This window comes from Diuraphis noxia, unplaced genomic scaffold, assembly GCF_037042655.1.
Source record: "Diuraphis noxia isolate RWA-SAM2 unplaced genomic scaffold, SU_Dnox_SAM2 contig0004, whole genome shotgun sequence".
Lineage (NCBI taxonomy): Eukaryota > Metazoa > Arthropoda > Insecta > Hemiptera > Aphididae > Diuraphis > Diuraphis noxia.
Genome location: NW_028301714.1, coordinates 31,241,757 through 31,265,158, shown reverse-complemented (window position 1 = coordinate 31,265,158; position 23,402 = coordinate 31,241,757). Strand labels below are relative to the sequence as shown.

The 23,402-nt window shown below is 25.1% G+C and overlaps 1 protein-coding gene across 1 annotated transcript in view; it reads left to right on the top strand.

The window, feature by feature from the left end:
- Window positions 1–6,476: 6,476 nt before the first annotated feature.
- LOC107171764 (tachykinin-like peptides receptor 99D) overlaps window positions 6,477–23,402 on the top strand; it is a 225,646-nt gene continuing 208,720 nt past the window's right edge. Inside the window, exon 1 of the mRNA XM_089226839.1 lies at window positions 6,477–6,924. The gene's annotated coding sequence lies outside the window, so the exon portion shown is untranslated. The remainder of the gene's footprint in view (window positions 6,925–23,402) is intronic.

The following is a 23,402-nucleotide window of genomic DNA, read 5'->3' as shown; positions in this document are numbered from 1 at the left end:
CATTGTAGTGCGTAATATACTTTTAACTATTTCCATTTTCGAAAAAAAACTCTTTCACAAATGCAATTAGTAACTGGTAAGGTAGTTCATTCTTGTATAATTTCAAAATATTTTCAAAAGTTCTCAATCAGTCTGTTCTATCCTTAGTTATCCAATTCAACCACTGAGTAATTGTACTATTATTACTTCCTCTTGGTGCCATTTATTTGTGTAAATAGTCTAATTTCAGTGTTGAGTTGATCAAAAGATTAACTAAATGTATCAGAAATTGTTTGTACATGTTTTTTTTTCTATTTCTGCATTTAATAAGTTACCAACACTAGTAATTGAATTTAATGTATCTTGATTAAAACGAACTTTGACGCTATTTAATATTTTATTAATAACACAGTTATCTTCATTTCTTCTTTTGTATTTTCAAAAAAATGTTCAGAATGATGTTTATAATCTACTTTAGTTAATACTTTACGCCTTATTTTTACTTCAAGTATGGATACATCAATTTCAGTGCAAGCTATTTTAGTTTCATCTTCCATAAAAATTGTTTTAAACGTTTCATCTGATCTCATCGTTTGAAGAGAGTTTTTCAAAGCAGTGATTGGTGTAACCGCTGTATGTAGATACAAGTTAGATGATTGTAATGTGGCACCAATTTTGTTCGCTAAATTTAGAATAGGGTTTAAAATACACATAGCAAAAACCAATTTAAAAGTTTTCAATGAATAAATGAAACCTTTTGTTTTGGCACTTACATCTGGAAGATTTGTTGAGTCTTATATTTCCTCCAATGCTTTTAATATAGCTAAATAATTACATCAGTACCGTATGCCACCTTGTAATTTGACAGTGTCTTCGATGTTTTTAACTTTATATTCATTGAAATTGTAATTTTCTCTAATATAGCATGACGTACACAATTACCTTCAATTAAATTATAAACTAATTAAATGGTAACAAAATAATTCAAATGTCACATGGTTTTCTTTTCCAATGAAATCTACTGACACAAGCTTTAAGTAATGAACATAAAAAAAGTTTTGGATTCATCTGATCATCTCTTTACATTTAGATTGGACGCCTGGTACATGACCAAACATTATAGGAGCACCGTCGAAGCTGATAGCACTGATAGCACATTATACCATTGAATACCTATAAGGTTCAATACATCACATAATTTCAAAAAAATAGTCTGAGAATCTCCATGTGATAATCTTCTTAAACAAAAAAATCTTTCAACTGGTCTTTTTTTCTCGGATGAATAATATGGGATAATAAAAGATATTTTCTCATTGTGACCAACGTCACTAGTATTGTCCGCAATGATTGAATTTTTCTCCACGAAGTTCAGTAGACATTTTCCTTTGAATAATATTACAAATTGATGAAATTAGGTCATTTAGAATATGGTTACTCGTATATAACGCATTCCTAGATCCATTATCTAAATGATATTTTAATTCAGGATCATATTTACTAAGCAAATTTATCATTTCTAAAAACAGCTCTTGATGTAGTTCTGAACTTTTTTCAATACGCCCACGAAATGGGCGGTCACCTAGTTCTAATCATAAAGTGACATCAATAAGACGATACATTATTTGTCTGTTTATGAAATTTTTGTTTCCCTTTTTGTGCAAGTTGAATTTCATTATTTTGTCTATCAGAACATCTATTAATTTAAAGTTTGAAAACTTCATCATTGAAGTCGTACTGTAAGGAGCTCAATGTTTAATCTTGCGGGCAGACGTGTCATTATTTTCTTTTTGTATAGACGTTCAACGTAGCGAGTATAAAAGACTACGCAGATCGTCTATGCAGAAAGACGTGATCGTGTAAATTAATAAAATTATTTGAAAATAGCGTTTACTATTGTGTGTTAAAAAGTTAAATAAAATTAACAATGGTGAACCAGAGAAAAAAGTTCGGTTACCTTATATCTTACGCCTCTGACGCTAACCACGATTTCAACGGGGAAGTCGCCACTAGGTCATTTAATTGATTTAGAGACATATAACCGTATTCCGGTAATTTTAAGTCTTTTAAATCATTACAACCGTTAGCGGCTTTACCGAAACGATTGTCATCAAGTGGTGAATCGATTGATACTGCAGGTTCCGTCCGTTCCACGCAGGCGGTAACCCGATATCATGCATTACCCGCAATAGCCGTCTGCATTTCGATCATTGAACTAATATTTAGAAACCTTCAACGGATAAATCATATGAAGTAGAAATTGTTCAATAGGTAAATTTTAGACTATACAAAATTGTTATGGAATTCAGTAACTTTACCTTGAAAAGTATATAATTACATAGGTAAATAAATATTATGTACCTAGTTTAAAGCTTACCAAACTATTTTATTTTTTTAATACTCGTAATACATTTTCCAAAACATTTAAATAATAATTAACTTTTTCTCTGAAAAAATTATACTTATATCATATATATATTTAATTCTTGTGGTATCTAAATGATCATTATAAGTACATATTCAAAATTTAAATCTAACAAACGTGTTATAAGCCTTGTTTTAATTTATTTCATATACAATATACATAGGCATTTTATTTAAACACATAGTAATAATGTTATTATTAAATTTATTAGGTATATATTAATACTCTCATAATATTGACTACCTATGGTCAAATGGATATATTAATGATATTACTATAATGTTGAGTTCGGAATTATTATGGAAATTACTCAATACTCACAACACTGACCACCCGTAGTATATTATACGACACGATCTGAATATCATCTGATGGAAAGACAGCGACCCGAAAATATCATATTCATGGTATAGAACATGGCGTCATCACCCACCTCTCCTAGATTACTAGCTAAGCTCATAAACTAATAATATGTTACAGTTAAAACTCGAAATCCATCAAAAATACTTTTAAGCAGAGATTTAAGAGGGGAAAATGTTGAAGAAGAACTACTATAGTCTCCAAAAATATAGGAGCGTTCCTGAGTTCTTACCTAAGTCATTTCCATCTACACAAAGTGTTTAAGAATCCCTCAAGGTCTATACCTAATATTATTTTTTTTCAAATACCAAATTTTTCACAAAAAGTTTATATTATTATGAAGTAAAATCAAATGTCCTCCTAAGAAAAATGATCCTACCTATACACATTATGCCTGATCATAAAATTAAATTGCATTTTATAACCTGAAATCTTAAAAAAATATATATTTAAATTTGAAAGGTGTTTTAATTTTTATATATTTTTATAATCCAAATAAAATCTAATTTATATTAAAAATCTCGTTGGTAAATTTCTCGATTAGCGTCCCCTCCGGACTTTGAAGACTTAGGTAATTTAAAGAATTCGTATAATTCTTCCTTAAATAATAAAGGGGACTCAATTCCCCTTCACTCCATTTTTAATCAGTGCTTTTAAGTTTTAACTATAGCCAATACTAATTTCCACAACCCTTTTCATCAAAACTGATTCGAATTTCGGACTACCTATAATTAAAAATTTAACATACTCAAAATTCAAATGTCTATGGGAAAAACATATTTCTGGTGTACCTAATTATCAACACTGTATAAATTAAATTACTAATTTCTGTACAATTAGTATGAAGAGAAACTTAATATTATTTATTTTGTTGCATTCAATTTATTCCGAAACCGAACAATCAAATGAAATGTATTAATGTATACTTACTACACAAGATGGCGCTTCGGAATACATAATAAAGTCCAATTTAAAAAAGCCTGTTTTTACTTTCAAACAAAAATCCCAGATCATTTTTCTAAATTATACATATACCTATAGAAATTTAAAATTATGATAAATATAGAAGTAGGTATAACAAGTGTTAATATGTTATTAAAAAAATAATTGTTTAGTCATAATATAGGAAATCATACACAATTGTATAGATTGTTTTTAAATATTTATTATAATCTTGTACTTGAAATGAATAAAAATGTTGAAAATTAGATATAGGAAATAGCTTTTGACGTTCATATGACATGTCAATAATAGATACTTATACCTAGGTAACTACAACTATATTAATAATAAATATATAGGTACGTCGTACGTTAATTCCATATATTATAATAATTTATAAATTCTAAGGTACGCATTATGGTTTTAATAATATATTTCAACACGTATGCTCTAATTGCTCTAGCAAATGCGAGATTTATACATTTTATGACAATTTAATAAGACGCGAAAAAAATAAAGGTGCCAAAGTACACCATTAGTATTTATTAATTAATGTTTTCAAAATAGTTTTCATAAAAAAATTATATTTCTGCTTACCAATACTTCAATTGAATACCTACAATCTAAAATAGTAGGCAATTTTATAATATACGATTAGCCAACATTCGAATACCATTGATACGTAAAACGTGGAAAAATAGTAGGTAGGAATGATTGTTCAGTTGAATAGTTTAAATAGGAGTCGAGTGTAACTCGTCATTGTGTAAGTCGCTAAAATAGTAAAATAGATGTGTTAAATTTGAATTTAATGGTAAAATATAAATCATTGCACACAAAGATTAGTTCTGAACAGTGGTGATCTGTCACCTATAATACTAATACATAGTTATACGAGTATTGCTATTATAATTATAATAACCTAGGTATAGTAATTTAGTTAACTATTTAACTAAATTAATCTAAATCTTTTGATAATATCCCTGTGTATAATATATAACAGGAGTGGCCACAACGAGGCTCGCGAGCTGCATGCAGCTCTTAAATCAATTTCGTGAGGCTCTTGAACCAAACTTAGACTAAAATTAAAAGTAAATAACTGTTCTTTTATTTGTTTTAAAATGAAAAATGTATCTTTATTTTATAAACACTGCTTTACAATGTGTGGCTCACCTCGAATTAACTTTATCAATTTGCGGCTCTCAAAGTTAAGGTTAGTGGTCACCTCTGATATATAATATAACAATGATTATATATGTAAAAGTTTTAGGCCTCCCCCAAAAAAACTAAAATCGTCATTCATCATATAAAAATCAAAATTTTTTCAAATTTCAACATCAAATGTCCATAAAAAAAATCATGCTTAGGTAGGTATGTATCTTTAATTTTTTTAAATAAAATAATAAATACTTATAACTTATAATAGGATTCTTATATTATTTTCATTGTTATTGATCAAGTGAAACATTTTTTATTGATGGAAAAAAACTAAAAAAATATAAATCATCAATAAATAATAGCTTGAAAAAGAGCAAAAATACCAAATAGCATAAATATAAAACAGGTTATGAGTTTTTAATAAGGTACAAACTAATTTGCAATATTTATCGTTATTTTTGCGAATATTGTTATTTAGTCAAAATACTAATTTTAATTGCTTATAACAATTTTTTTGTTATTTTGACGAGTCTTATTGAAATTGTACCTTCAGATTCTGATAAAAATAAGGGTATCACGCTCAATTTTTTTTTATTTACCTACACTAATGATAAATTATGAGGAAATTTGTGTTAAATTTTCAAGTTTTTTGACTAATCGAAAAATTTCCTATCAAGGATAATTTTAGTAAATGTCCTTCCATATATATATATATATCAAACCATATACTACACAATATATATTTTAACTTAAAAACTATTCATGACAAAGCTAAATGTTCCTATAAAAAATTGTATAACTGTCTATTCACTCATTCAAATCTTTTCTTCAAGAACTTATCATCTCTCATAATCCCAGCTAGCCCCTCAAAGCGACTAAAACGTAAATGGCGCAGAGATTTATTAAATTAAAAAAAAAAATGATTAAATCAAATTGTCAAAAGTGTCATCAGTGGATGGCTTCCTTCCCCAAATTAGTAATTCATGTTTCCTCTCTTACCTATTTACCATGTTATGTAATATAGATTGTATATTTTCTTCTAAAAAAATCGACAATAATTATTTAAAAAAACTATTTTTTTTTTATATATTGCTCATGCCTGTAAATAACTTAAAAAGATTCAGAATATTATGAAAATTATATCTGGGAATAGATGTCATAATTTATCATTACTACTTATCATCTTTTGCAAATAAATTTGTGGAGTATACTCTCATTAATATATCCATCTCTCTCGCATTTTTTTACGTGTTTAGATTATAATGATTTAATATTTCTATAGATACGTATGTGGTACGTGGAATATAACAATACCAAGTCTATTATACAGTTTAATTGCATTTAATTAACTCAATTAAATCTTAACGCTAACTATTCGAACATTTCAATATTTTAATATTTAATTTCTAATACATTCATATATACCTAATCTTCTGTTGCAATTGTCCGATGATAATTATCATATTTAGATTTTTTTAACTTTCCATCATCTGTGATAGAGATAAGGGAGTAAAAAACCAACTTAGGCCCAGCGCGTAGAGCGCAAGATCTCGGGGAGCGTTCCAGCAACCGTTTTCCTCGAGGTAGCAAAATGTGTACAGTACATCGCGATGTGCCGTTCCGTCACCACGTGAGCGCGATATTATATTTTTAATACGAATCGTTCTTGGGACCGAACAAACACGACGTAAAATAAATCATAAGAATTTTTACATTTTGTAATCACCCCTTCCCCAACGTAAAATAAAATATTATTACGCTGACTGTGTATAAATGTATAATATGTATATTATGTGTTTTCAATTTTAATATATTAGACAACATTTTGATCACTCAATAATATTTCTATACTCCAAAATTATTTTCACTGTCGGGATAGTTAATACAACGCGTAATACGTACGATAATATACGACTTATATTTCGAAAAGTAATACATTGTATTTATTCCGCATACGATTTATTGTCTTCGATTCCCTCGAATCCTAATCGGGGCCAAACTTAATAATATACGTATTTTATTGGATATGACACTTCTCACGGGACACATTACTATACTGTAATAAGGTAAGAACATACAATTAATGCAATATGATATTTGAGTACTTATTTCAAAATAATAAAATAATATTACTGCGATCAAGTTCACATATTGTTAGGCATATTATGACCGTTATTGTTTCGGACGATTTTCAGTATTCATGGATTTATTGTTTACACGATAATTTTACGTAAAAAAAACGTTAATATTGAATACATTTCAAACCTTAAATTGTCTACATAAAAATAATTTTTGAAATTACTCGATAATATTATTGTGTTTTTATTACATATAATATGAGAAAACATTTTTATTATTTACTATACTTTATTTGTTCAAATTTATGTATAGACAATTATAGGTACCTATAAATATAAAACACCTTATGAAATAAATATATTTTCTGGACAATTGTTAAAAATATATTTTAACCATTTCCAAAACTTTTTTAATCTAATTTGATTGTTGTATTAATGTTATTATTTTATCAATTAGTTTATCAATTATAAATGTATATGCGATATGATATGATATAATGATATATATATGATATAGGTAGGTACTATTATATTATATTGAATTGGATTACAATAATTTGTTGTAAAATAACTATAAAAATAATATTTTTTTTGTTTTTTTAAGTTAATAAATCATACATTTTTGTGGTAGAATAAAGCAAAATAAATAACTACCTATATCAAAAACAAAAATAAATTGTGATTTCATTACTGAATCTTACTATTATGCGTTGTTATTGAATCAAAGTAAACAAACACTGATTGTTTAGATAATGTCTTATTAATTTTTCAACGATAGCCACTAATATTGTACATGCAGCACAATACGTAGACAATAATCTCATTGGCAAAGATCGTGAAAATTACAAAAGCGTTGGAGTAGGTTATGTATTTTTTGTAGCTTCCTATGTTGTCAAATCTTACTATTGAATAAAAATCACCTATGCTCTATTGTAATATTTAAATAACAAAAAAAAGTGAAAATAATTATAGAAAACTAAAAAATGATTCAATATTATGTTAAGCATGTTGTTAGAAATAAATGTTTTTAGTTATTCTTGTATAATATTATTTATATCTAATAATTTAACCTGGCTAAATAGGAATAATTTAAAAATTATTTTTCAATACACACATAAGATGGAGCAAAAAAAAAAAAAAAAATGAAACTAAAAATAATAGATTATCACATTAACTGTTTTTAGAATAACATAAACCAGGTCTTATGTTGGTACCTACATCAACTTATTATAAATTATTTTGAGTACATTATCATCATGATTCAATGTTTATCTTCACAATAAAGTATCATGCATTTTTAATAAAGTTAGTATTTTTAATTTTAGTTTTAATAAAGTATAATGAAATACTATTTTATTTGATGTGCTCAGCCTTTTGTCCTTCAATATAAAAATTCACTGAATTCCTATAGTGGTTCAAAGTCCAAAGAAAGCCATTTTTCCGAGTGAATTGCATTCAATTGTCTTTTACACGATACGCGTTTTTTATGTCAGTTCATTAAAACATATTCATATTGCAGCATTGTTATATTTTATATTTTATTAATAATAATTTTTATAATATAATAACTGCATCAGCAGATAATATAATCTATAAAATAGATATTGGATATAAGTTATTTATAAAATTATAAGTAATACAATGGGTGTTTTTGGTTTTATCGCTAGTAGATAGGGTAAGTGATCAATTGATTTAGTTTATTATGAAAATAATTGTACTGACAATAAATTTAATTGGAATACTGCCTTAAGTAAATCAGTTTTAATTATATAAGATTTGATTTTTAAAAATAATATTTTTTTTTTTTTAAATAATAATATACCTTTTATAACAATAAAATTAAACATCATATCGCCCTATTAATTCAGTACATCATGCATACTAAGCCTATACTAAATATTTGTATATTTGTCTACGTACATTTTATTTTTAACTGCAATTGTCGTCTGTAGGTGTACTGAATTCATGCATGCTAGGTCGATAAAATACGATTTTGGCTTTTGGCAAATTAATAATTTTAATATTACATTTTTCTATAGTTGTAAAAACTTGTTAAGTGTTAACAAGTTGAGATCTTTATACGCTCAACGATTATCATGCACGTATAACATTTTTAAGTTTAAAATATGAACATACAATTTTCAAAGAAAAAGTTTATACACTACCCTTTGTTAAAGGCTACAAGAAATTTTATAATGGTTTTATTTTGAACATAAATAAGGCTTAGAAACGTAAGTGATTAAACAAATAATTAGCAATTGAATACACTCTTGATTGTATCAATTACATATTAAAAATATGCATTAATTGTTTTTGTTTTAATTAAATTCATAGTATTTTTGTTATTGGATTTTAAACCAAAAATAAAATAATTTTTTATGCACAAAATAAATCGTTGGAGAAGCAACTTTTAATTTTCATATTGGTCGGAAACCTACTAAACACGAATTATTACTAAGATGCATTATATTATACGATGATATTATTTTTATTTTATAAAAAAAATCCTGCACTTTTCAAAAGTTGTCATATGTTTGTTGTTAGATGTTATTTTTCAAAAAACTAAAACATAAATAATTTATTTTCATTTAGAGATTATTTATATTACACAGGTATTTCAATATATTGTTCAACAACATTAGAGAATAATAATTCATATTGGAATCTCCCAATAATGTAGGCTGATCGTTATATTATAATATAGATGTTACCTAGTCTTAGTTGTTATATTATAGTGTCTATAAAGTATAATATTATGGCTTTGGGATTATTAATTGTTAAATATGCTTTTGTTTATATATGAAATTGTGAAAACCATTGAACACAGTGTTATTCAACACAAAATATAAAGGTATATGTATCAGTTATTGTAAATTTATACAATAGGTTGTTGTAGAAACTTAACTATGTTGATCGAGTGCTACACTCAGAGGTGCATGCTTACGCAGGTCATATTATTATGCATATTTTAACTGGGCTGTGGCTTCACGTGACACCTAGTTTGTGGCAAAAATTATGTTTTGCACAACAGACTTGCCTAACAAAATAAATAAATATTTTTTTAAAATTTCGTTTCGTTTTAAAGTATCCTGTACTATACGCATTTCTAGAAAATCAAAATATAATATGATATTTTTTATGCGTTGATTGGAATTTGATCTGGTTTTGCAATAAAATAATTGTTTAAATTATATTCTAAGTGCATAATAACAATACAGGAATTGTACAAGTAATAGTTAATTTAAGTTCATTAACAGTATTTATATCTATATTTTTTCAAACGATACTGGTTTGGACAAGTCATTGAGTATTTAATTAGATTTATTATAATATTTGATATAGGTAGGTACTTATTTTTAAATTGATTAAAAAAAAAAATCGTCTTTAAAGTAAGTTTTGCGTAAGTCTATAAAAACGAATAATAAAGAATACTGTTATAAATATATTATTTAAATGGATGTGCAATTTAAAACGATATTAAATCAGTAAGCATCTACTTGGTACCTACATTAATTTATTCTCCATAATAATTTAACTAATTGTATTAGATAGGTACTCTACAGTGCTTTTATGTGGTTTTATGTTTTACTTTAAATCGTTAGTGTTGGTACTTAAAAAGTTAAATTATATAGTTTGAGAATTTAAGAGTCATGCGATCATCAATTTAAAATAGGTTACTATAGGTACTTGTTGCTTATATGATCTTCATTATATTTTTACAAGTAGGTATATCCCAATATAATAGGCGAGTGCCGAGTAGTATCTAAAAATCATTCTTCTTAAAATAAAAGTAGTATAGTATAGTATTCCATCATTCATTTTTAAATTTAAGCTAATGGATTTATTTAGAATAACGTTTTTTTCATAAACAAAAAAAAATAACATATATTTATAATATACTACATAATAGAGTTTGAAATTAACTTACACACGATATTAAACCAACCAAATTATTGAAAATTGAATTTACACACTTGTTAAATTATTACTATCTTAAACTCTAATAAAAATGTTGATAGTTTTTTTTTTCTATTGATCTTTATACTATATAACTCGGCAGTAAGGGCCATTATAGTTAATCTTTTAAATACTAATTACAATTTTTACGATTTTTTGAGGTTTACATTATGTTACATTATCTTAGAAATTATGATTACAATTATAGTTATCTATAAGGTTGTTTAGTTTTAAGAAGTTTATAATTTTCATGTTTTGATCGGGGTTGGGTCCGTATTTCCGTCAAGTTGAGTTTTGTACCTAAGTTCCTGTTGGTATATACCTATGAAATTCTGTGATGATGTGTTTGACTGTAATCTGCGTGTATTTCAGTTGATTAGTTTATGTATTAATGTATACCTATTACTATACAGTTCTACCTACAACGTAAGATTAAAATATATTATATTATTCTAAAAAAGTTTATTGACTATAATATTCTGTTTTTTGTTTCGTGTTATCTTAAGAACTATATTCCTAATATTCTGCTGTGATAGTTCTTAGTATAAGACGTACTCCTTACTTTGCAGCTTATCGTAATGGACTTTAAACACACCAATTAAAATATATTTGCATACAAATCACGCGTCTGATCGAGTTTTTTTAGTCAATTTTTTTGTTTATCAGAAAGTTTAGGATTAGTAACGGAAATGGATATTACTCAAAAGTGAAAATAAACATGTTTAATGGTACGACTATTATACTTTTTTTTTTATATACGAGCACCTATTATTATTGTTCTTAAGATGTGTATTAAACAGTACAATTCTATAATGTTATTTATTTTATAAGTGAATAAGCCATTGTGCATATTAAATAAGACGCAATGTTCCACGACGATTTAATTCAATAACTGCTATCAAACTATAATATGGGTTTTATTATTATTTTGAGACTGATTATAAATTACAGTTTTAATAGAATAAAGATTCTGCGTTAAGGAAATAATACTACATTCACACATTTGCTTTTAAGTTTTATAATATATAACATTAACTACCTATATGTATACTGGGATAATATTACTTACATTGGACTACATGTTGTTTGTGTTGTCTGGCCATCCACTATTATTGTTTACAATTTCAGCAACAGCGTAAATTGTCTTATAAAAAATCAGGACCTTTCGTTGGGATTTCATGATTAGTTTTTTGTTCCTCGCGTTCCGAAGACATCTTCGCGAAGTTGACGAATATCGATTAGTGATTACTCCAATCTGTTGATCTGACCGTGATTAATTATATAAGTAAATCAATCTGTTTGTAATTTTGTATATACAGAAATGTATAAAATAATTAATAATAATTAATAATAATCTTGATATTATTGTTTCGTGCGTCTACTTTAGTTTTAAATATAAAAATATGCACACACACATCCACGCATGCATTTATATACGGTAGTAATACATGTATTATTTTATTATACATTTTTGAAAATAATTATTTGTAGTGAAATAGAAAAATAATATTAAATTTTGATATTTATTTACTAAAATATGAAATTTGTTCAATGAGTGATGATGCCGTTTACTAACATGAATGTTTGGAATAATAATATTAAATAATGTGATGATGACTTCAACGCAGATAGCTAAAGTAATAATATTGGTACATTCATTCATTGGTATATAACTATGGATATATTCTATCCTTGTACAATTCACACAGACAAAAGGATGTTAGGGTATTATTTGTTTTCTCTCTGACCTACTACGTGCATTAAAACGAATTTGCGAGAGTCAAATTTGTATTGTTGTCTGTAATATCAGAGCTAATTGACTTGTTATTAAGCTCAAAGTTCAAAATATTATCCAGAGTATTTAATCAACTTTTATTGATATTTTTATCAAACAATTTGTGTAAAAAATTAAATTTTGCCATTAAATAATAGGTACTTATGTCTATTAATTAAAATAATTCATCGGTATTAGTAGTGTAAATAATATACACAATTTGGTTCATACGATTTCTTTTTTATTATGGCATAAGTGTTATATTATATAACATACACCTATATGTGAAAAATTAAATATAAAAGAGGTTTGACAATATTATTAAGTGTACAACGATAAAAATAACATAATATTGATATAAGATTTAAAGCAATGTTAAAAAGTTTTGAACGTCTATATATTTAATAGTCAGTATATTTCAAAAAAAACAATTCAATAACTACACAAAGAGATTATCTAAATATAAATTTATTATTTAAATTATCTGATAATGCCTTTTCTGAAATGAATAACATTTATTTTTAAAATAAATTTAATGAACTACAAAATTATAATAATCGAATAAAGATTATATTTTATATTCCAACTATTAATATTCAATATATTATTATGATATTTTTATTTGCTGCCAGAAGGTAACCCTATTAATTGTACATAATTATGTTAAGTATGATTTTTTTTATACAAAACTTATCAAATTAACGAATTAATGCTGATTAAAAATTTTATTTTATTGATATTATTTCTATTTTTCCTATGTATAATAATATGTTATGTATTTTCTCTTTATTAAACTATATAGGTAGTAGGTACCATGGTTATATATTAGCACGCCTACATTAAGAATAATTACAAATTATCTGATAAATTGAAAAATTGTAATTCTTTAACATGACTATTAACAATATAAATATAATTTATATATTTTGAATTTTATATCAGTTAATTATTATTATTCATTTACACAATATACCAATCAGTCAATCATAATATTTATTGTTATTGTTAAAAAAGCACATAAATCTGCAATCGATGGAACGATTTTTAAGGTATAGAGTACGATGCATACCTGGACATCTAAGTTTCCGGTTTCTATACGTAATTTATGAGTTGAAGATGAAATATAGAGAATAATTTATATATTTCCAGACTAATCAAATTATTCAGCATATTAAATTTTACATTACCAAAACGGTTAATCTTCAATTTTATGTCTCGATAAAATAGTGGCTTTTATATTTTGTAATATTCATACATCTACTACGATGAGTAGGTTCATACTACTTTTATACTTCATAGTTGTAATAGCTGTAGATAAATAAATGTTTTGATCAACAAATACAATCATCAATGTCAGTTCCATACGAATGGAAGTTACAAAAGATGGACATACATAATAACGTTAAGGGCTAATAAATGTCAAAAGTTCATGTTTCAAAATCATGTTTATTTATGTAATTATTGAATTATTCAGAGGGGCAATCCCTCAATAATCCATGATCATAGACTAGTTGAAATAAATTGGATATGTCACTCTGCTGTATAGTAGTTTTCGAGTGTACCTATCTATATTAAACCTTGTTTTGAGTAGTTCACTGTAATAGAAGTGTTTAATTTAAATTAAATGATAAATGATATTGCATAGGTACGAAAAACTAAGTTTATTTTATCATTTATTTATATATTAAGTACTATTACCAAACAATTTATAATTGACTTTTTTTTATGACTTGTACGCTGTATTAAAATGTGGAGATTTGACAAAATATATTGCGTATATTTAATTATTAATTATTATATTATTAGTACCTATAACTTATAAGTTAATACAACCCATCACTGAATAGTGTAAATAATTAAATGGTATATAAATTACACAAAATAGGTCTAAATATTTTTACAATTTCACAATGGATAGAAAAAAATAACATACGTACAATAAAAAATTGTTCAAAGTCCAAACCAAATGATTGATTTTCTTTGAATTATAAACATAATAACTAAAATAGTAAGAGAAATAATCGTTATTCATCTATACATTTTGAATATTCTTTTTCATACAAATTAAAACTTCAAATTACAATAAATATAATTTTTTTTTTATTAATAGAATCAATATAAATTGTGCCTAAGTATATTTGATATTTTAAAATTTTTATGATTTATAATAACTTATTATGAGAGAAAATATATTTTACCTAAGGATACCGACGTAGGAACTTTAAAATCACAATATTGGACTATAATAATTGTTAATAAACAGTATCGTACTATCGTTGATTGATATTATTAAAAACGTTTTTAACACATTCTAATTTATTGAAGTTCTTTAGAAAGTAATCACAATGAATACTACATTTAATATTAATATTTTAAGATCCTGAGCAAAGCGATTAATGTATCGATTTTAAAATGATGAATTTTATTGTCATTTTTTGTGTTAAGATAAGTAGTTGAAATAATGCTTTAATTTTCAAGTTTCATTTCCTGTGGAAATATGAATCTAGTTAGTGCATTCCGGAGATCTAAATTTAAAATTCCCAGTAGTTTTCAAAATCACCTAGAAAAACAAAAAAACAAATTAACGAAAAACGATAATTTTTACACAAAATCGATTTTGGCTGTGACTTAATGTAACTTATATGAAATAGATAATGACGTATCAAGAACAACTTACATCATAATACTTCAAATTTTATAATGGTATTTTTTAAAAATGATTAAATATTCAAAATATTATGTTGATGCTTTTTTAGCTGTAGACATTTCACCTCTTTTCTTATTTTATTAAAATAACAGTTATAAACATACAAATTGTATGAATATAATTTTAAAGTTTTCTAGTTTCTATCTCTTATGACTGGAACTATAATAGATGTATTTGGTTGAACCAGTTTCCTTATAATTAAAAAAAAAAAATGATAACTTTAACTAATATTTATTTAATATTTTGAGTACCTACTATGCCGATTTATTAACATTATTATAAAGAAAATATTAAATACTTCCAAATTTCACCGCTAAATACACAAACATAATAATATCAACAAATCATCGTGGTTCAATTACGAAATTTTCATTTTATTATACATACATATATATTATATATATTTAAGAAGCGATCCGCATTTATTTAATTTATTTGCTTTTTATTACCACACGTTACTAATAATCGGTGCTGTTTAACATTGAAATCAAATTTTCAAACATGTTTTGGGACTGCCACGAGTTACAGCGTTTCTACGGATGCCAAAAAGTCGGAAAATGTTCTACACTAATTATAATAACAATGATAACATTCTCTCCGAAGAGCGTTACACTGGGTCATCTACACGTGGACACTGGATACTATCCAAAAATCACATCACACTGTGCCGAGAAGGTAAAAACTAAAAAGTTTATTTTGGTTATATCTGTGATGTCAACCTCCTTCTTTATGGTGCGTACCTACACACGAAACATAAATGTTAAATAATTCGCTTTACACATATTATGTACTCTTTTTCAGCTTTTATACTATCATATTATTATATTAAATTGTTCAAGTTAAGGACATAATAGATTATTATTATTATTATTATGATGCTTGAATAATTTTTACCCGATGCAAAATCTGTTTTAAGTCACAAAATTGTCATGTATAATGAGCAACATCGGTGTGTTAAATGAAACTAAAATCAATATCAAAATATTAGTATTCTATTAATTTTGTATTTATTTAATGTTTATCTTACTACTATTTTGAAAGTTTGATTTATTGGTGCTATTCGTTTTAAAAGACACAAAAACACTTATCAGTTATCTGTCAGGTGTGCCAATGTCAGTATTATTCACGATATGATGATAGAATAATATCACGAAAAATAAATCACATACATTTATTATTTTAAATAAATGTAATAAATTATATTATTCCCATAGTGGTTGTCTACCTACTGTATATAGAATGAATAAATTAGTTACTTTTGGTATAGGTGGATTAATTAACACATAATATATTATAAAGCTGATATTAAATTACTTTAACTATAGCTGTGTAATTATTTTATTCGAGTTCCTAAAGACACAAAGGTCTGTACGAGCATTTGCATATACAGAGTGTTTCAAATGATAATTTGTCGTAAGGGCTTCATTAATCAAACGGTAGTGTTTAATTAGTCTACCGAACACGTGCGAATTTTGGTCTCTCGAGAAGCGATTTTTTTTTTTTTTTTTTTTTTGTCGCTTTGGATGAATACCCTTGCTCCGTTTCCCAGGACTATTTATACAATATGTATACAAATATATATCACTTGCTTTCCATTAAGAGATTTCTAGCCACACACCCTTAGTAAATTAATAATCGGGTTTTTTTTCTCCTTCTTTCTCCTCAGTGATCTTATTTTTATTTTTTTAATCTCATTACATGAGTAAAGACAGGTCAAATATTCTACGTACAAATTTAAAATAAATAATAATTAATTTTAGTCAATGTATGATAATTGAAATTCGTACTTTTTATGATGGAAATATAGAATACCCAACTGTTCTAATTTATTGAGTTTGAAATGTGTCGATTGTTCATAAGTGTCACAAATTAACGGGGTAATTTATAAAATACTTTAATTTTAAAATGGTTTGGTATACATGTATACATGACTTAAGGTTTAAATTGTTTTTTAAATTTAAACCTCTTATGAATATCGATTAATTTAAACGTAAAATAATTGTAACACGTTTTATTATAATACATAATATCATATACAACGCATTTTTTGATTTTCATTAATTTTGAGTGAAACGTGATTGTCTATCTTAAGTTTTATATGCTGATCGATGTGAGGAATATAATAAGGAGTATAATTCAGTGTTTTACAATAAAGAAAAACACATTTTTAGACAGAAAACAATTATCGATTGAAAAATATTGAGTCTAGTAGAGTTATATTACCTTTTCCGATTTCTTTCAGTTGGTCCCTAAGCTATAATATGATTATTGCTCAAAATTCGATTGTTTCTATCCATATTATTTTTACTCTTAGGTATCTACCATGAAAGTTATATCCTTTATTTTTTGTAAATTTATGTCCTTTACTTTTTTCAGTTAAATTTAATATGAATGTCAATACAAATTCAATTTAAATATAGAATGACAATAGCTAATATCATAATATTAAAATCATAATAAATAAATATAATCTATTTTTTTCATAATTAATTAAAAGTTTTTTCGGTTAAGGTAGTCTATAATACTTTTAAACATTTTCATGTAGATTTTTCTTGCACCTCATCCCTCCCAACTGTCATTAGCATACGTTACAAATCACGATTTTTCCCTCGAATACACATAACTATTCCACATTATTAACCGTCATAGTTTTGCAAATCGCACATCACTACTTATCCTTTGCTGGCTTACCAAGTTTTCAAAAACTTACTTCCTCAATATTGGCATATGAAAAATGGAAAAACTCATTACAGACTATAGCTGTAAATTTTATTAATTCCATTGACCCCACTCATTCCAACTAAATTTGAATTTTGAAACAAAATTAACTCCATTTGTTTGTGTTTTTAATCTTGTCGTTTGTGCTCATTTTATTTCATTATGTTGAAAAAATGCGTCATTACAGACTAAAAACAACATAACGTAAAAATGCTTATTTAATAATTAATTTAAATTATATAGATAAGGAAATACGACTTTTACAATTAACACAATAACGCAGCTAAAAATGTATTAAATTGTTTAGTATGTAATATATATGTACACCAAAACCCTTATATTTATTTAATATCAAGTTAAAAATAATGGATAATATTGCTTAAAACTTGAATTGATTAAATACTGGTAAAGGTTTTTATAAAATTGATTTTTGAGTTTTTCCACAGTAAATATATTTTATGTTTTTCTGAAAGGCCATTTATTTTTGTCTCGTAGGTACCTTTGCATTTTTAAAAATACTTTATAGTATAAAGTTTATACATTAAGTTCCTGCATCTTAACTTATAATCATAATATTAGTATACTAATATACAAAAAGTGTAATTTATTCACATTTTCAATGGTCAGAAATTATATAAAAATTAAAGTTGATAACTATATAAATGTACTATAAATTTTTACAAAATATGACGATTTTCTTACAGCGATTTGCTTCAAAAAAAATAATCTTTTATTAACTTAATATTGGTTTGATATCATAGGTTAGGTTGCCACTTCGTAAATTTAAAAATATTCTTCCTCTATTTATACAGCGAATAAAATTAAAAAGTTTGACGTCACTTTTACATCCAAGTATACCATATTTTAAGTCGTATATAAATATCAATAATTATAAATGATTAGTTTTAAGTTTGTATTTAGAGTTATTAATGAATTATAGAAAAACAGATCAAGTCAGAGAAACAAAAAATGCTATTTTTCGATCACTCAATTTATTACAATCTTTTATAGTTTCGTGACGAATATAATTTAGTTTTTAGTTTTAGATTAATATTTTACATCGTATCAATTAAATTAATACATTTAATGATAAAAAGCAGGTAAATTATAACTTTTTAAAATCTAAATTGTTAATAATTATTGACTTAATAAATTATTGAATGCTAAAAAAACATAAATTATTCAATATTTTATCATGAGAATAATTTGGTAAAGTTAAGCAATTCGCTATACAACTAAAGCATTAAAAATAAGTTACACTTAATATATGATATAAAGATATGTTAGTATAAGATATGTTCAGATACTCGGGTAAGAGAGTGGAACCAAAACTACGAATATCAAGATACCAAGAATTGTATTGTATTTATTAAAAAATAATATTATTATTAAGTAAATAGTCAATTAAAACGTTATTGTTTTTTGTGTATTTTTAACATTGTACATACACTTTTTTAACCATATTACCATATTACCTTAAGGTAATTAATGTTTTCATTAAGGACTAAGGTTAAAAGTTAATACCACGTTTTTAATTTTTATAGTGTAATTTCCTGATTTTTTTGTTATGCTGCAAACTATAGTATTATTTGTTTGTTATAAAATACTCATTTGATATGTCATAATTATTCATAAAATTATTTGTGTCTCTACATTTTAAAATTCATTATAATAATATGTTAAGTAGGGTGTTGTGGATCTAAACAAATAAAACAAATAAACTAAATAAGTATTTAAATATCAAATGGCATCTTAACAAGTCATTTACTAAATCCACTTCAAGTCGGTTATATATTTTGAATAGATCTTTTCTGGGTACAACATAAATTGATTGGAAGTTGTGGACATTCACCATTCTCCTTTAGTAAATTAAAATCCAATATAACGATCATCCAAATAATTAATAATCTTCTAAAATTTGATATTATATAATTTAATTTTCATTGTAATAATGTGAGTCTATTAATCTATAATTATTTTTAAGTCAGTTATTAGATGATTTTCAGGAAATCATTCAAAAATATTGAAAAAAAAATATACATAAATCAAGCACTTTCTGTACAGGAAAATAATCGACAGATAATTATCAACGGCAATAGATTTTGATTTTTCCTGCTAAAATATTAATTTAATCCATAAATATTTAGTATATGTATATTATGTTGGATTTCATAAAAGTCAAATACGTATATCTTATAGGTATCATAAATATAAATAATCAACCTAGTATTGATTAAATTTAGACATTATGTTATGATTTCAAGTGTGTTTTTAACACATTAAAGTACTATGTAAATATTTTCATATTGAATCCTTTATACTGGATGTTCGTTGCATCTTGCTACCTCCTGACCCATATTCAGTTGTGCTGTATTATATTATTTTAAATTGTAAAGCAGAGATAAATTATTGCAACTTTCCTGCTGAGAAGAATTCAGTTTACCATAGGTAGCAGTGCTTATAGCTGTCATTTTTTAAACATTATATGCATACATAAAATATACATTTATAATATGTATAAATGAGAAAAGATATTCGATGATATCTTAAATATAGCCGAACCGTCAAGATATGGTTAAAATTAAAAAGGCGTATACACATTAAAATTGAAGTGTTAATACTTATATTTATTATTATGTAATTAGTAATTAGAAATAAAATTTATTTATTTTATTATTTTTTTAATATTGATGTTACTATAAAAAACATTATTTTAGATTTATATCTAATTTATGGTAAGTTTAATATAATATAACAACGAATGGGTTCAATAAATAATATTACATTCACTTACTCTTTGTTTATGAAAATTTAATCTCTTTTCACATGCGTACAAGATAAATAAAAATTATGAAAATAGGTAAATCACTGTAAATTAATGTTTTAACCTCACTTGAAATTTAAAAAAAAAAAAAAACATGAATGTTACTCAAAAGAGTTTTCAATGATATGAAGTTAAATAAAGAATACATTGTTGTAAAAGTATAATATTTTTTTTTTCTACTCAAATATTGAGTAGGTACATCTAAAGTGCATGAAATAAAATAACTTAATGTGTTGATAGTCGATCCATTTAAAATAGTTTGGCGATTATACAACATAAAATAAAAACCTTTATTTTTACTTTAAGTTAAATTCTTGTACTGGAGTATTACTAGTAATAGTTAAGTTTAATCATTAGAAATTGTTCATTTTTTATTTGACGTGATAATATAAACAATGTAGGTATACACAATACTGTTTAAAATTATGTAAGTACCTAAGGATTTTGAAGGTATATTATCCTTTATAATCCTTGACGTGATTATTATTTAGTTTATAATGTATTTTTATAATCAAAAAGGTCAGATAAGGTTGACCCCAGCCTGGGATAAACTTTTTGTTTTCATACAACTTCTGTCAAAACTCAAAATGCATTCATTCAAAGTCACTACAATTTTTAGCTTATTTATTTTCATTAAACATGCTAACTTGCAATAGTCGTAATTATTTCTAAATGAATAATGTGTAGTTGGAGCGTATGTACCTATAATAATGAATAACATAGGTTAAATTGATAGCGACCAAAGATAACACTAATTAACTGAAGCTGATATTATATACTTTAAATTTGTTGTTAATTATGTTAAGGTAATTTGTCTTTATTTGTTGTGTACTATTACTGTAAAGTTATATTATAATATTAAATGTGATCCCATCTGCACATTGAGGGTTTTCTAGCTTATAAGAAATGTGGCCATAACTGATTTTCATGATTAAAGGTGGTACTATGTAGTGGTTTTTTGTCTTTAAATTTTTTGTTCTCGACTGTATAAATTTACATGATATTAATTGTTAGTACCACCACCAAATAATAACAAGCAATTCATATATATATACTATACTAGGTGATCTCCATGCACTTTATTGCCCGTTAAAAATACCAACTCTATAAGATTCAAAATGTGTGTTTAATTCGTAGTTTAATACCTGGCCAGTCATGTTCAAAACTTCCCGTTATAAATTTCATTGGATTTACAAATTTACAAATTTGCAAAACTCGAAACGTGAAATGAATAGTGCTAAAAAAATAATAAATAGTTATAATAAATAACAAATAATGCACTTTAGATTTGAAACCGATAGCAAACTTACAATATACAAAAATATTTAATATCTTGTAAATTTTTTGGTAGAACAATGGTGATACTATTGTACGTTCCAATAACCTAATTCTTTAACCCCAAGAATTTATTGGACTAAATTTATACCGAAAACTTGCTCCACAATGTACTCTTTCATTAAAAAAATCGAGAATTCCTGATAAGTAGTTCCAGAGTTTATCCCGTACAATGATTTTTATTTCACATATAATGGTTAGATATTATAATAATAAAAATAACAAATAAAATTGCCACAAGTTTAATTCCTTGTGGTATATCGTAAATTAGTTTAAACATTTTTAATTCATTATTTTTAACTATTTGTAAGGTATAATCTAATGAGGTTATTTTCAGTGTGTGCCTATAATTCCAGCAACTAATTTAAAGTAATAATTTAGAGTTCACATAGTCAAATGTATTTCTATCTTCTAAAAAAGTATACATAGTTTTACTACTCAAATCTTGATTTTTATGTAAATATTTATTGATCGAGTATTGTGTAATATTTATTGATCTACTACGAAAAAATCCTAATTGGTAATCAGAATTAAAAAGTTGACGATTATAAATATATAATGCTGGTTTTAATGCATTTTTAAAAAGAAATTTATAAGTATAATTACTACGATATATGTCCATAATAACAATAATTTAATTTGTCAACTGATTAAAGGACAATACATTTTTTAAAGCATGATGGGTAGATTCCTGTAGATAAAAATATATTAAATAGCCGCAGTGAATAAGTGATACTAAACAGTGTTTTTAAGTAAGCTTACGATGCAATCCTATTTGCATAAAAAGGTGTATAAGGTTTAATTTTAAAAATATGCTTTTTAGCTTTATCTTGTGTAATTGGCATACAAAACACAAAAATAGTAACATGACAATTTTTATTTAGATTTTCCTCATATGTTTTCTCATATTTATTTAAAATACTATTTATTTTATACTATTTTCAACACTTAAATTTGTATCAGTAAAAAAAAAAAAAAAAAAATATAATTAACATGTAATTATTATTTAATTATTTAAAACTGAATTATTGTATAGTTTAATTTTGTCAATGATTTATGAATTTCCAGTTTTTTGAACATAATTTTCCTTATTAATTGTTAAGTCGTTTAGGACTATTTTTGTATTTTTGTAATACATTTTGATAGTATAT